Below are 14,103 nucleotides of genomic sequence, written 5' to 3' on the forward strand. Positions count from 1 at the left end.
AATCTGTCGATCGGAAGGTGTTTAGGTCGCTCTCTAGGTGGGACTGTAAACTCCGCGTGCTTGTTTCTCCGTCAGCAGCTTCTGGTACCCTACTCCACGTTTGGCTGTACGAGAGTGCAGGGCGGGCAGCAGGGGGCGCCCGCGTAGACCGGGAAACCCGTAACAAGAATTAACCCTAGAGGCAGCCCTGCAGCTTGGTGAAAAGGCCTTTAGGATAGAAGCAGAGAGTTTAGTTAGGATCAGTACAATCCCAAGCCATTCTTCTTAATTTTGTTTTGTTTTATTTTTGTTTTGTTTTTAAGTCAGATCAATTTCCTCGAGCCCTATCCGAAAGGAAAGAATTGCTCACTAGAGATGACCCAAAATCACAATAAGGGGGTTGCAGAATGTTCCAGGGAACAGAGTTCCTGAGGGTCATGGTGCTCTTGGGAGAAAACCATGAAATAATGACATGTTTACCCCTAACATTTGAATTAAACAATATCTCCAGCAGGAATGCACAATTTTATTACATGAATGCAATAGAAAATCCATGGTTATAGCAGTGTTTTTTTTTAAAGCCATTTAACTAAGAATGACAGTTTCCAAGGCCTTGGTTGTTCTAGTTCATATTTATTTGTGAGTTATCCTTTTACATTGTTGTCTTCCTGCATTGGCTAGTAGACAATTGGTAGCAGGTGATGATGGTTCAAGAAGAATTAATGGGGAAAAAATTTAAGTTGAGGAAACTTAATCCATTAACTATTTTTTTCTGTACATTGGAGAAAGACCTCCAGTATTTGATCTGGCAGGAGGAGGCTTCAGTCCATCTGCCTGAACACCAGTTTCATGTGAGAGCACTCTCTGGGAGCCACTGTCGTAGAGCAAATAGCATTGGGCTGGAGGGAGAGACCTCAGTTTAGTCCTAATACTGTCACTAATTAGCCATTAGACCATAGGCAGTTCACTTCTCTCTGAACTTCAACTTCCTCCTCTATAATGCAAAAAAGTTAGATTAAAAGTTACTTCTAGCCTTAACAATCTGGGGCTCTAAGAACATCCAGGGTCCCTGTGGACAGGATGGGTGAGGTCACTCCAGGTCAGCCTCTGAGCCAGGCCAAAGGGAACCAGCTGAGATAACTGAGGAAGAAGGGTGGGTCAAAAAGCTGCGCTGGGTTCTGTCTGTAGGAAGGACATAATACAAGTTAATAAATATCCACCAAGTGCCTACTCTGCTGGCAAGCACAGAGGCTGACCCTCTGCAGATACAAAGTATCACAAAGAACAACACCTTTGTCTTATCTGGTTAGGAAGAGGATGTAAATGAATGAAAGCTTTCAAAAAGATAAACAACTGAATAAAGCAACACTTGGAGATAATATTGAACTCGCAAGGCAAGACCTTACTTGTACAATGCCAATGTCACAGTACAACCTTTGCCATCTCATGGAAGATTCACAACGTGGGGCAAACATTTCCTACCTGCAACTCAAATCAGTCTACAGACATCTGACCTCTTGGGTAGGGATTATATAGCAGCACTTGACATAGATGGGGGAAGGGGTGTCATAGAAACACTAACTCCATGCTGAAAAGCCAAGGCAGGAGAGGAGTCAGACAGACAAAGCTCAGGAAACAGTAAAAGCATCACCAAAGGACAAGATTTTAGTGTGATGGTGGGTGGGCTGTTCTTGTGGGTCACTCACAGGACCCAGATGAACCCCATACGTCAGAGTCTTTTTTGGTCAATGAGAGACAGCTGCCTACAGAAGACAGAACCTGGACAGGGAGCCACAGGGCTGGGCTCTAGCACAGCGGCTTCCCTTCCTGTGGGAACTTGGGCAAGTCATTTCGCCTCCCTGAGTCTCCGTTTCCAAAGAGCCTGGGGATCAAACCAAGGTCCTTGCATTTAGTGAGAGCAATGACCTTTTGCTGTGCTCTGTGGTGCTGCAGAAAAATGTTTTCTGCTGTTAAAAAGATACGGTGCCATCTTCCCTCCTCTTGGCCTGCAGCAATGAGAGGCGGGTGTTTCATCCCAGTCTTCAACCTGATTACAACCTGCCTTGTGACAGATTTGGAGAGACCACAGTCAGATCATCTCTGAAACAAAACCACAGGAAGAATCTCTAGTGTGAATGTTAATCTCATCCCCAGAGGACCCATAAACATTGTGTACATATAAACTATTAATGTGGTGATGTCCACAAAAGTAAGCAGCTCCACTCTAGTGGGGAAACGCGAGCAAGTCACAGTTTCCCACATAAATCTCTTTATGTAACTAGCATGATACTTCTTGAAAAATGTGTTAAGCACCTTATGTACTATCATATGAGATGGGCACTCATCTAAAACACTGAACTCATTATTATTCTGAAAGTGAAAGCTCAGTTTCTTTCAGGCCTGGGGACCATCCTTTGCCAAGTCCAGATCCAGTTTAATGCCATGGGTTCTGGACCCAGACCCCCATAGTTTTCAAGGTCGATTTATATTGGCAGTACACAACTTCCTGGTTCAAAAAGCAAGTCTTTAAAGATCTCATAAAACTTCTTGGACTTCAGACGGTTTTTACAAAACAATACTCAGATGAGCTAAGTGTAAATGAATCAGAAAAGAGGATAATGTTTCCCATAAAAACTCATGGGTTTGAGGATTCGGGGAAGAAAGGAAGGCTGGCAAAGGCCAAACACTTTAAAGCACTTTGAAACCATTAGTCAAACTTAAAATGTAGCCAGGTTCCCTCATATTTATACTTCATGAGTTTTGTAATTGAAAATCTTTTCCTATATTTCAGATCAGCTACAAATCAAATATAATGGCTGCCTGTGATCAGAACTGCTTCCGCCCATGTTTTCTTCCAGGCTAGGATGTCATGGAGTGCCTTTTAGTTCCCTTCTGGTTTCATCAAGGAATTCTTAGAAAGAAAAAGGGAAGAGACCAGGGAAAGAGAGAAACAGGAAGTCAGTTAAGTTGTGGATTAAAGAAAGAGACAAAAAGGAAAGTGAGAGCAAGAGAGAGATTGAATGGAAACTAAAGAAAGAAGGGGTAAGATTTCCTTCTTCTTTATGGTCAAGTGATACTCCGTTGTATAAATGTACCATAGTTTCTTAATCCAGTTGTCTACCAATGGGCGTTTCAGTTGTTTCCATGTCTTGGCTATTGTGAATAGCACTGCAATAAACAGAGGGGTGCATGTATTTTTTTGAATTAGTGTTTTGGATTTCTCTGGATAGATACCTAAGAGTAGAATCACTTGTCTTACTAGGGAGGCCACTTCATGGATGGTGTAGATGCCTGACCACTGCAGTGTACACCTGAAGCTGAAGCTGAATAATACTGTCAACTATAATTTAATGTATATATAGTCATGGGATGTGGAGTACAGCATAGGGAATAGAGTCAATGGAATTGTAACAGCTATATAAGATGTCAGAGGGGTAGTAGATTGGGGGAGGGGAGATTATCACTTTGTGAGGGGGTAAATATCTATTACATTGTTTTCTACACCCGAAATTAATATAAAATATAAATAAAAATCGTTTTAAAAAGTGCGCATGCGAGAGAGAGAGAGAGAGAGAGAGAGAGAGAGAGAGAGAGAGAGAGAGAGAGAGAGAGAAGGGGGCCTCTGGGTGGCTCCTGGTGACCATGGCCTTTCCTGTCTGTACTTGCTGCTGCAGGCGGCCCTGCTCTATGTCAGCGCTTCCTCAAGAACATTGGCTGGAGAACAGACCAAGGAATTGGCAGATTCCGAAAGGAGCCAGGAATTAAGTCTTAGCTAATGAACCTTATTTGATCTGTAAGAACCACGATGAGAGTGCCTTTGATAATAGTAAACTCAATTGCAATTGTATTCCTTTTACTATTTGGGTGAAGATCAAGGGGTAAAATAGAAACTCAGGAGAGATGCCAGCAGAAGTTATTGCTTCAGTCTTTATTGGAATATACGTATTTTAGCTGTCTGTCCTTGGACTTGACAAAAACATAAACCTGACAATAAAACCAGAGTCCCTATTTATCTGATGTTTTTAAATGTTGTACTTAATAATTTCATTACAAAAAGATCAGATCATCAGAGGCTGTAACTATCCAGGATTGGAATACATTTGACTATTGACTGTTCATAAAAGTTCATGCTATGATAAGGATTGTTAAAAGGGTACAAGACTGTCATGTGTTTTTAGAGCTTTTTCACTCTCATTTCTTAGAGATAAAGTTTTTCAAAGTTTTGAAATTCCTTGTGATTTAGCTCTGATGTGAAAGTGATTATCCTCCTAGATAAAAGTTAAAGGATGTTTTTTAAAGTAATTACTACATATAAAATGATAAATAGGTAATTTGGATAATTTTATTTTGAACTCTTTGGTTAAATATATTGTCTTGGCTATGAAAAACTCAAATTTATAATAACTATTAAGGAGCAATACTCTCTGATTTCAGGGCAAATTCTAATTTTGTAAGTCAGATAATCACATGATGATTATGTTTTGGTTCTTTTCATGCATTTCTTATTTTATTAATTGGCCTAAGTGATGAGATCAGATCAGTATCTACATATTTTCATTGGTAGAAAAATCTGTGTAGAAAAGTCTATGCCCTTTGTACAATGATGACTTATTTTTTTTAAATCAGCATAAATATTGGCCTGCAAGAGCAATCCTAAACAATCAAGACTAACCTATCCTGTGTGAGAAGACTTTATTGTGAAGCATTTACATCTCCAAAACTTGTCACATGTTTCCATTTCTTGGAACAGCTCATTAAGGCGTGTGAGTCTTAATTTTTCATTTTGTCTGTCAACAAAGCGTTCATGCTGGATAAGTTGGGTTTTGTTTTGTTTTTATGTCTTAGACTAGCCCATATTTGCTCATCCCACAATACAGTTTGATGCAGAAAGATTTAAACTATATAAATGGTTTTTCTGGAAATTATCGGTTATAATATTTTTAAGGGGGTGGAATGACATCTTTGTTTATAGGAAAACATTTGTAAATAAAGCTAAATTTTCAAGTCAAAGAAAAAGAGAAGAAAGGGAGAAGGAAAAAAGGGAAGAAAGAATATGAAGGCAAAAAGAGGGGACATAGTAGAAGGAGGGACAAAAAATAAGGTGGATAGAAGCAAGAATGGAAGAGGAGGAATGCATTGGAGAAGGGGAAATAAAGGAGAAATCAGTGAAAGAGAAAGGTAGAAAACAGAGAGGTGGGGAAAGGAGGAAAAAATTAAATGAAATGTAGGGAGAGAAGAATTATACCCAGAACCTGTGAGCTAATTTTTTTCAGGCTGCTCACTAAGATTCTGGCAGCTGAATCTCAGATGCTTCTGACCTGAGTATCAGCTTGTTCAGGTTTGAACTAGAATTAAACCTGTGGCCTTAGAAGATGCTAGCAGAGTTTGGTTGGCAGGCTGCCCCACACCTCATGCAAACTAGGAGGGACAGGAAGTCCCATGTTCTCCCCCACAAGCAGCTGGCCAATGACAGCCACTCTAGCTCCAGATTCCCACAAATAGGTACTTCAGTTACTCTCATGGTCCTCTCCCTTGTTCTTTCAAGCAGCTCATCAAAAAACGGGGATGAAGGAGGCTAGAAGTGTGTGACCGCCTCCACATTTAACTCAGCTTCCATGAAAAATCACATTAAATTTTACAAATGAAGAATTAAAACTGTTACTCATCAGATGAAGGTGTCAGTGTGTCTGCTACGCCCTGTGGGCAAGACGGAGATGGGACTGATTTGCAGAGAAAGAAGAGGTGCCCCCTGGAATTGGGCAACAAGTGGAACTGAGGTTTACCCTATGGGTTCCCTTCCCTTTAAAGCTTCAGGTTTGAAATTTAAGGATCTTTAATTGTTATTCAACAAACACTCACTGAACAACCATAGGGCCGTCAGCTAGCCCATATGTGTGTGTGTGTGTGTGTGTGTGTGTGTGTGTGTGTGTGTGTGTGTATATATATATATATATATATATATATATATATATATATATATATATAAACTTACAACAAACTGCAAACAGAATTCCATTGCAGGTGAAGAAATTAAAACAATACTGGTTGGATTGCAGCCCAAAGTGTCTCCTGGGCCAGTGAGTGCCTGCATGCTGACTCTGAGTAACAGGCCATGATCATATAGAGCCTGTCCACATAGAGCATGCATTCTGATGGGGTAAACAGGCCTGGAACAAATAATTACATGTGTGGCGAGTATTGAAAAAGGACTGTGGGAAATGAGACCCACAAGAAGAAAAAGGGTCAGGGTCAGGTTGCCTTCCTACAAATTTAGAAGAACCAATCAACAAAAGTAAACTCCGAAAATAAAGGTTGTGGACACTGAATTTCCCTTTCTGACTATTCTGGTCCCCTTCTTACTTGCTTTGCCTTACATATAATCAAGGATGGCTGTTAAAGACAACAAAATGCCTCTGCCTACAGCTAACCAAAATCTGTTCATTAATTTAGCTTTCCTTAAGGCTTTCCCATACCCATTTCTTCAGAACTTTTGAACCTAAAACATGAAACTATGCAATAATCAAATAGCGATCAATACAATTTTATTTACACTAATTTCATTTATTTACACTAAATAAAATTTACAATTTTATTTAAATTACCTATTTACACTTGTCATTCACACCTTCCAAACTTCATTGGGCCATTGGCTAGTCCACATTCAAGAGAACAAAAAGGAGTCACTTACTTGCTCTCAAAGAGTTTGCATCTTGAAAAACCCTAGGAGGTACCCTGAACTGAAATGCACCTCAACAGAGCAGTCTATGAAACACTTGCCTTTTGATCACAAAAAGGTCCCCAATTACTTGCGTTTCACTGTCGTATCTCAGTTATGAACACTTCTTTGACCTTCCATTCAGTCCACGGAATTTTCCTGGTTTCTTGGCTTAAACGTAAGTTCAAAGATGCCCAGACACCTGCGAGGTTGGTTGAGTGCCAGGTGGGCAAGCCGAGTAATGTTTTCTCTACTCAGCTACAGCTACTTATAAATCGTGATCCAATTTTCAAAGGAACCTCCTATGCTGCTTCAGCTTCAATGCTTCCCAGGTTGTTGAGCAGCTGGAATTGCTTCTTTCTTTCAATTTCAGGACATTAGAAATCGTTATTTCTCTCGTCTACCTTAATTTTCACCCAACGGCAGTGGAACATAATGCTGCCTGGGTTTAACATGATTGTAAATTTTTTTCCCAAATATTCTCTGTGTTGCCATCAAATTGATGAAGATATCATACAGTGCATAACGCAGCCTAGAAAAAAAAAGAAGAGAATGAGAAAGTACTATACCCTTCTACATATCAATTCCTAGCCAGCCTGTGTGGTTTCTAAGACCCAAGGCCCTTTACAGATTGCCTCCTACTCACTTTTTCAACCTCATCTTGGGCTACGCCCCCAAATGAATCTTCTGTCCCAACATTTATCTGTTTTTCTTTCTCTTTGAAAGAAAGAAAGGGGGGAAAAAAGGCTGGTCATCCACTAACCTGCAGAAACAGGACGCCTGTATTCCTGCCTCTAGCCTCTTCTCACATCGGTCTCCAGAAATACCCTCATCTTCTCAACCAAGTCTTCCTCTTCTTTCAAAATAGAACTTAAAATCCTTTACTTCCATGAAGCATTTTGGACCATCCAAAACCTGTTTACCCTCTCTTCCCAGTAGCATTTATCTTCCACCCCAGGCATTAAGCACATAATACATGCTTTGTAATACACATAGAACACTTCTTGCGGGTGAATCCTTTTTTAGTGCTTGATCCTAGTAAGATACACCAGAATGAAGGCAAGTCATGGTTAGTAATAGTTGAGGTTTGGTTACTTGTCTTTAGCTGTCTGCAGGGTTCTGTGGAGCAATAGGGTTTGCCCCAAATTTCCCCTAAGCTAAATTACCTGAATCAAACAATGGCACTCTTCAGGGGGGAAAAAAAAAGTTTCCTACCTCTGAATTAATGGCTTGGAAAGTTCCTTAGAAAGAATTTTGTCATATTTGTGTCTGAAACCTGTTACATTGCCAGAGTTATAGCATTAAACTAGTCAACACTTTTATAACATCTCTTTTTTTGTTGCCCTCTCAACTTACCCTATTATTGGAGACCCGGACAAACTTTGAGAATGCAACTAGCAAAAACCCACGTAACATGGATGAACTGAGCAATATACAGAAGTAACTCACACCACCAAAGAAACACCAGCTATGCAAGGAAAGTCCTGGCTTTCTAAACAGTAAGGGGAGACCAGTAAAACCAGCCCAGTGTCTGATTCCTCCAGGTTTCCTAGTTGTAAAGCCCCAACTACTGCTGAGATGGATCAGGTTACATCTGCCAGCTGCCCAAGAACTTTACACTTAACCCTTTCCAATCCACGACCTGGATGTTAACGCTGCCATTTCACTTACTAGAAAGAGAATCTCCAGACTTTACATTTTCCTGTTTTCTTCCCTACATACAAGTAACTGGCCAAAGCCCTGGCGAAGCTGTCTGCACCCACACTGACTCCAAGCCTCCACCTCATCCCTGGATGCCTGTGTTGAGGATGGAGACCTTGTGTGTCCTATTGCCCATGCCTAACATAGTAAATGCTTGTAAAAGGATTTGTTGAGAATGACTGCCCCTTTGGATGCCTAATTGCAATGGGGGACCCACAATAAGAAACCTTCAGACTACCATTTTTTTTTTCATCATGAGCACAAACCTTGCCCAAGAGTCTTATGCTATCAAGGATCTTGAGACTGATTGATTCATTCGGTCATTCACTGACTGCTTCATTCATTCATTCACTATTCACTGGACATTTTTGAGGGCCATTGGTATTTTAATGAACAAAAATAAGGAAAAGATTTTAAACTTTTTTTTCTTTTTTAGGGATCTAATATTCCTGACTAGATCCAGGATTCTCTCTAAAAGTTGGGGAAAAAATATTTAGAAGGCATGGGATGAAGAAATGAATAGGTGGAATCTCTTCCTGCAGGTTTTTTGCAGCTAATTGCTGAAAACTCATTGGCAGAAAATCAATATGAGCACATGTTACAGCATCTGTAGAATGCAAATACATAATCCTGGATATTTCCATCCCAGGAAGGAGTAGAATATAGATTAAGAGCACAAAATTTTGTGTCCAACAACCTGGGCTCAATTCTCAGTCCTGCTCCCAAGTATGGGAGTGAACTTGGGATATTGGCTCATGTTCTGGATGAATCTAGGAAGCAGCTGTCTGGGCATTAAGGAACTAAACTCTTGAATCCCCCTGCACAATCACTTTTATGAGGGCATATTTTTGAGTTCCTCCGTGCTGTCTTGGGAACCACTACTCAGCTGGAGGCAGTTGGAAGTAGATAATCTCAGCCTTAGATTCTAAGGCTGTCAAGGCTACCATTTTATTTTATCACTTTACGGGTCAGCACACAGAATAATTTCTTAGTGAGCTTCAAGTTTCCTGGTAGTCAGCTCAGCCTCTACGCATTTACTTCCCTAACTCTTTCCAGTAGGAGAAAGCCATTTCTGGAAAAATGGAGCTTCTGCCAGGGGATTTAGAGTCAAAGATATCAAAAACTGATGAGTCTCCTGTGTTTTTTACAGTGTCACGGTTTCAGGTGTTCTTGCCGAAGAGGCAAGAGCAGAGATGGAAAGAAAGACCTCAATTTTACAACGGGGGATGGTGATAGGAAGAGAAGGGAAAAGAATCATTCATATTCATTCACTGAGCACTTACAGACCCATAAACAGCACGGAAGGGTTCAGCTCCTTCCATTACAGAAGGGAGTCTTTCTACAGATGCTTGCCTTTGTAACCAAAAAAAGGCATTCTGTGAGTTAATAAAACTGGTACCTCTTAGGCTTCTATATTCTTATCTACAAAATGGGAAAAATACCTAGTACAGGGTTCAGCAAGTTTTTTCTGAAAGGGGCCTGATGGTAAATATTTTCAACTTTGCAGGCCATACAGTCTGTCACAACTACTGCAATTTGCCTTTGTAGCATGAAAGTAGCCATGGACAACAAATATAGGCAGGCACATGGGCAGATTTGATCTGCAGACCACAACTTGCCAGCCCCTGGTCAAATCCCCTGGTCTACAGAGTGTTGTGAGGATTAAATGAGCTAATCCAAGTAACATACTTTATAGTACGGTGTCCCGCAGGTCAGAGCTCAATAAATGTTAGCCATCATCATTGCTCTGATGTTAGACTCTCCCACCTATATGTGCTGCCTTTGCTCATTTTAGGGAGTGATATAGTCCTCAGAGCTCCTCAGGAGATATTTCCAGTCCGTACCCTCTTGGGCATATGGATGGTATCAAAGATTGGGTTCTCTGAGGAGAACCCTGAGGTGGAGTTTAGTGTACAGAATGTTTATTATGGGGTGTCCTTGGTTGAAACCCGTGTGGAAAGGAATAGAAGGGAGCACGATCGGGTAGAGGGAGAAGTCAAGTTGCTCAACAACAGGCTGGGCCAAATCCCCACGGAGCTCTAGAACTAAAATGGCCATCAGAGTTGCCCCACATTGGGTCAAAGTGATTGTGCCTCGGTAGCCCTACCTGGAGCAGTCACTGGATATAGGCTGCCCTGGGAAGGGTATGTCCTTGGGTGAGAGCTCTGCAGCTCAGGCACTCCTGGAGAGACTGCCTGGTGAAGACTCTCTGCTGACTGCACACCATGAATTGTGCACAGAAATGACATGTGTCACTTGCAGCCCAAGCATTTAACGGTTGCTGCAAGACTCTCCAGAGATCCCTTCCTCTGCAATGACCGGCGATTTCATGATGGTAGCTGCTCTATCAGTTTGGGTCCCACAGGGACAACCGTGAACAGCCCCAACAGATTACAGCCCCTATCATGTGTAATGGAAACGCAATGTGAGCAAGACTTGAATCTGAGTTCTTTAAAGCCACTGAGATTTGGCGGTATTGTTAGCTTTCTTTTTATGAGTCCTCAGTAGCTGCAGAGGCTACACTGGACATAATTACATGTTTTGAAGCAAAGACACCCTTACAATCTTAAAAAACCAGGGAACTGCTTTGAAAGCATCATAATGACTGTTAGCATCATCATCATAGCTAACACTAGCATTTCATGAATTTATTAATTTAATGCTCACAACAACCTATATATGACACAGATATTACTATTATCTGCAGTTTAGAGATAAGGAAACTGAGGCTTATAGAGGTTCATTGACTGGCACAAGGCCAGAGGTGTGCAGACTATAACACACAGGTCAAATTGAGTTCATGAGCTCACGTTTTTGTAAATAAAGTTTTATTAGAACACAACCATGTCCATTCATTACGTAGCATGTTAATTATGGCTGCTTTCATGATACTTGGCAGAGCTGAATAGTTGCATATGGCCTGCAAAGCTGAAAATACTTACCATCTGGACTTTTACAGAAAAAAATTGCCCACTCCCTCTCCTTCCCTCCACCCTCCACTCTACACAAGTCCTGGTTCCAAACCCGGCTTGTCTCCCTCCAGAGACAACACTCATAATTCAGATATAAGTAAACACTTGGAAGGTTAGGGCCTGTAGGCGTGTTATAAACTTTCCCATTTTCATTATCCTAACTGTAGGTTTTTAAATTTAAAACTATTTTCATGACATTTACATCCAACAATAAGACAGACTTAAAATCTTAAAACCGTTCCCCTAAAAAACACCTATAAAATGCTGGCTAAAAGGAAGAGCTGATTGGCAAGAAATTAAGATAAATCTTCAGAGGCCAAAAATGAATTAGAGACCAGAATCCAGATTGAGCTTGGTAAATTCTCATTCAAGCAAGCAGTGGACCCCTAGAGCATTTGCTTGGGGAAGCCGGCGACAAAGTAGTAGAGTGTCAGCATAGACACTTTAGAATGAATCCCCAAAGACCTACATTTCCAGTGAAAAGATGGACTGGAAAGTATTTGCCCTATACAGGAAGACAATAAAGAAAATTTTGTGCCTCAGCTTTGAGTTTGGTTGGAAGAAAAAAAGTCCCTGTATCCTCCACCCACTACCCACCCAGAGCTTATAATCACTAATTATAGGCCTCATGCCTGGTGTTGAAATTCACTTTCTTGCCTATTCTGAAACTATTTTAAGCCAAAGAAATTTAAAATGGTCCCAGACTAGTATTATAGCTTCCCATGCACTTGGCAAAAGTAAATACAAACAGAAGGAATAGTCTCTAAAGTTAAGTCTCATAAAACTCTCACAGATAATGCCCCAACAAAATGAGCTCACAATAAAAATTACAAGATCATTCACAGAGCAAGATAGCATGAGAGAAGAGTTGGCAGAAACATCGAGCAGCTGAATCAGACACACAACGTCTCTAGATGTTAGAATTATCACATACAGCATATCTTGGCAAACATTCTCTAAAGGGCCAGCTAGTATATACTTTAGGCTTTGCAAGCCATTCAGTCTCTATCAAAAAGACTTAACTTTGCCATTCTAGTATGAAATCAGACACAGGCACTATGTAAATTAATGGGCTTGGCTGTGTTCCAATAAAACTTTATTTACAAAAATAGGGAGTGTGCCAGATTTGGCCAGCAAGCCATAGTTTAAAAAGTAAGTATGTTTTCAATATTTAAAGAATTTAAAACATAAGCAAGGAATAAAATACTATCATAAATATCCAAGCAGATTCTTAACTTCTGGAAGAAAAACATGTAGTTGAAATTTTAATGAGTTAACTAGCAGAGTAGAACTAAAAAATATAATTAGTAAATTGAAAGTTGGATATAACAGAATTACTTAGAAAATAGTGCAGGGAGACAAAGAGGAGGAAATTATGAAAGAGAGATTAACAAATATGGAAATTCTGAGTGAGAAGCTCTAACATTTATCGAATCTGAGTTCCAGAGAAATGATTAGAAAGAATGGGAGAGAGACAATATTTGAGAATTTTTATGGTTCCTTACATTAATAAGTTCAAAAAATTCTAAAAAAAAATATTTCCACCCGGACACATCCCAGTGAAATTGCAGAACATTAAAGACAAATTACATAGCTTAAAAACAGCCTGAGAAAAAGACAGCTTACCTGCTTGATATCTGACTTCTTATGGACATTAACAGAATGAAAAGACTGTAAGATAAGTCTCCAAAGTGCTATCAATCTAAAATCATACACTCAGCAAAATTTATAATTCAAGAATGAGAATGAAATAGAGATTGTTTAGATGAGCAAAAACAAGATAATTATTATCAACAAACCTTTAGTAAAGGAACTTCTGAAAGGTATATACTTTAGGAAGAAGAAAAAGGACCATAGAAAGGAAATCTGAGATGTAAGAAAGATGGTAACCAGGTGAGCAAAGAAAATAGTAATCATGTGGATAAATCTAAATGAACATCAGTACTAATAGCAACATCTAATTTGTGAAGTTAAATATATAGGGGGACACGCACGGGCTTCTAAAGTAGACATAATACTCTGTTTCTTAAAATAGTAAGGACATAAGTGTTCATGAGTCTCTCTGTGTGTGTGTGTGTGTGTGTGTGTGTGTGTGTGTGTGTGTGTGTGTATACATGCTGTATACTCTTTCTATATATGATACATTTCACAAAATATTTTTAATAGAAATAAAATACTGGACAATAATAGCCTGTAAGCTGGAAAGAGTTAAAGCACTCTAAATTTTAGAAAGAGGATAAATATAATAACATTAACCATTACAAAAGTAGAAGTAGACTCTTTAAGTTCCAAACTACTAGAGGAGACAAAAAATGGAATAAGAACTTCATAGGACAAATAGAAAGCATGAAAAAGATAGTAAAAATAAATCCAAATATAGCAATAATCACACAAAAAAATAATGAATTGAACTTGCCAGTTAGAAGACAGTTACTTTTTTAATCCAACTGTAATCTTCTTATAAGAAACACACTTAAAACAGAAGTACATCAAATATTTGTGAGTAAAGTGATGGGAAAATCTATATAACACAAATGAATTTTTCCAGCAAACAAACAAACAAACCCTTTCTATTTGCTTTCCGGTATAACCTTTGAATCCTCATAGACAATCACATAATAAAACAAAGAGAACAATTAAATATAAAGAGAGAAATGAGAAAAGAGCAGGGTTCAAAATTCTCTGAAGAATCTAAACAGATGAAAAGATAGTTCCAGGTGTGCTATATCTGTGAAA

The 14,103-nt window shown here is 39.5% G+C and overlaps 1 long non-coding RNA gene across 3 annotated transcripts in view; it reads right to left on the minus strand.

The window, feature by feature from the left end:
• Positions 1 to 5,982: 5,982 nt before the first annotated feature.
• LOC148758950 (uncharacterized) overlaps positions 5,983 to 14,103 on the minus strand; it is a 39,819-nt gene continuing 31,698 nt past the window's right edge. For 2 of the 3 annotated variants that reach the window (XR_016020481.1, XR_016020483.1), the window contains exons 3-4: positions 7,458 to 7,729; positions 5,983 to 7,226 (exon numbers count right to left, since the gene is read on the minus strand). This is a non-coding gene — a long non-coding RNA (uncharacterized LOC148758950). The remainder of the gene's footprint in view (positions 7,227 to 7,457; positions 7,730 to 14,103) is intronic. The other variant, XR_016020482.1, reaches the window with a different exon arrangement.

This window comes from Rhinolophus sinicus, chromosome 2 (genome assembly GCF_057876585.1).
Source record: "Rhinolophus sinicus isolate RSI-liver-muscle chromosome 2, RSI-T2T, whole genome shotgun sequence".
Lineage (NCBI taxonomy): Eukaryota > Metazoa > Chordata > Mammalia > Chiroptera > Rhinolophidae > Rhinolophus > Rhinolophus sinicus.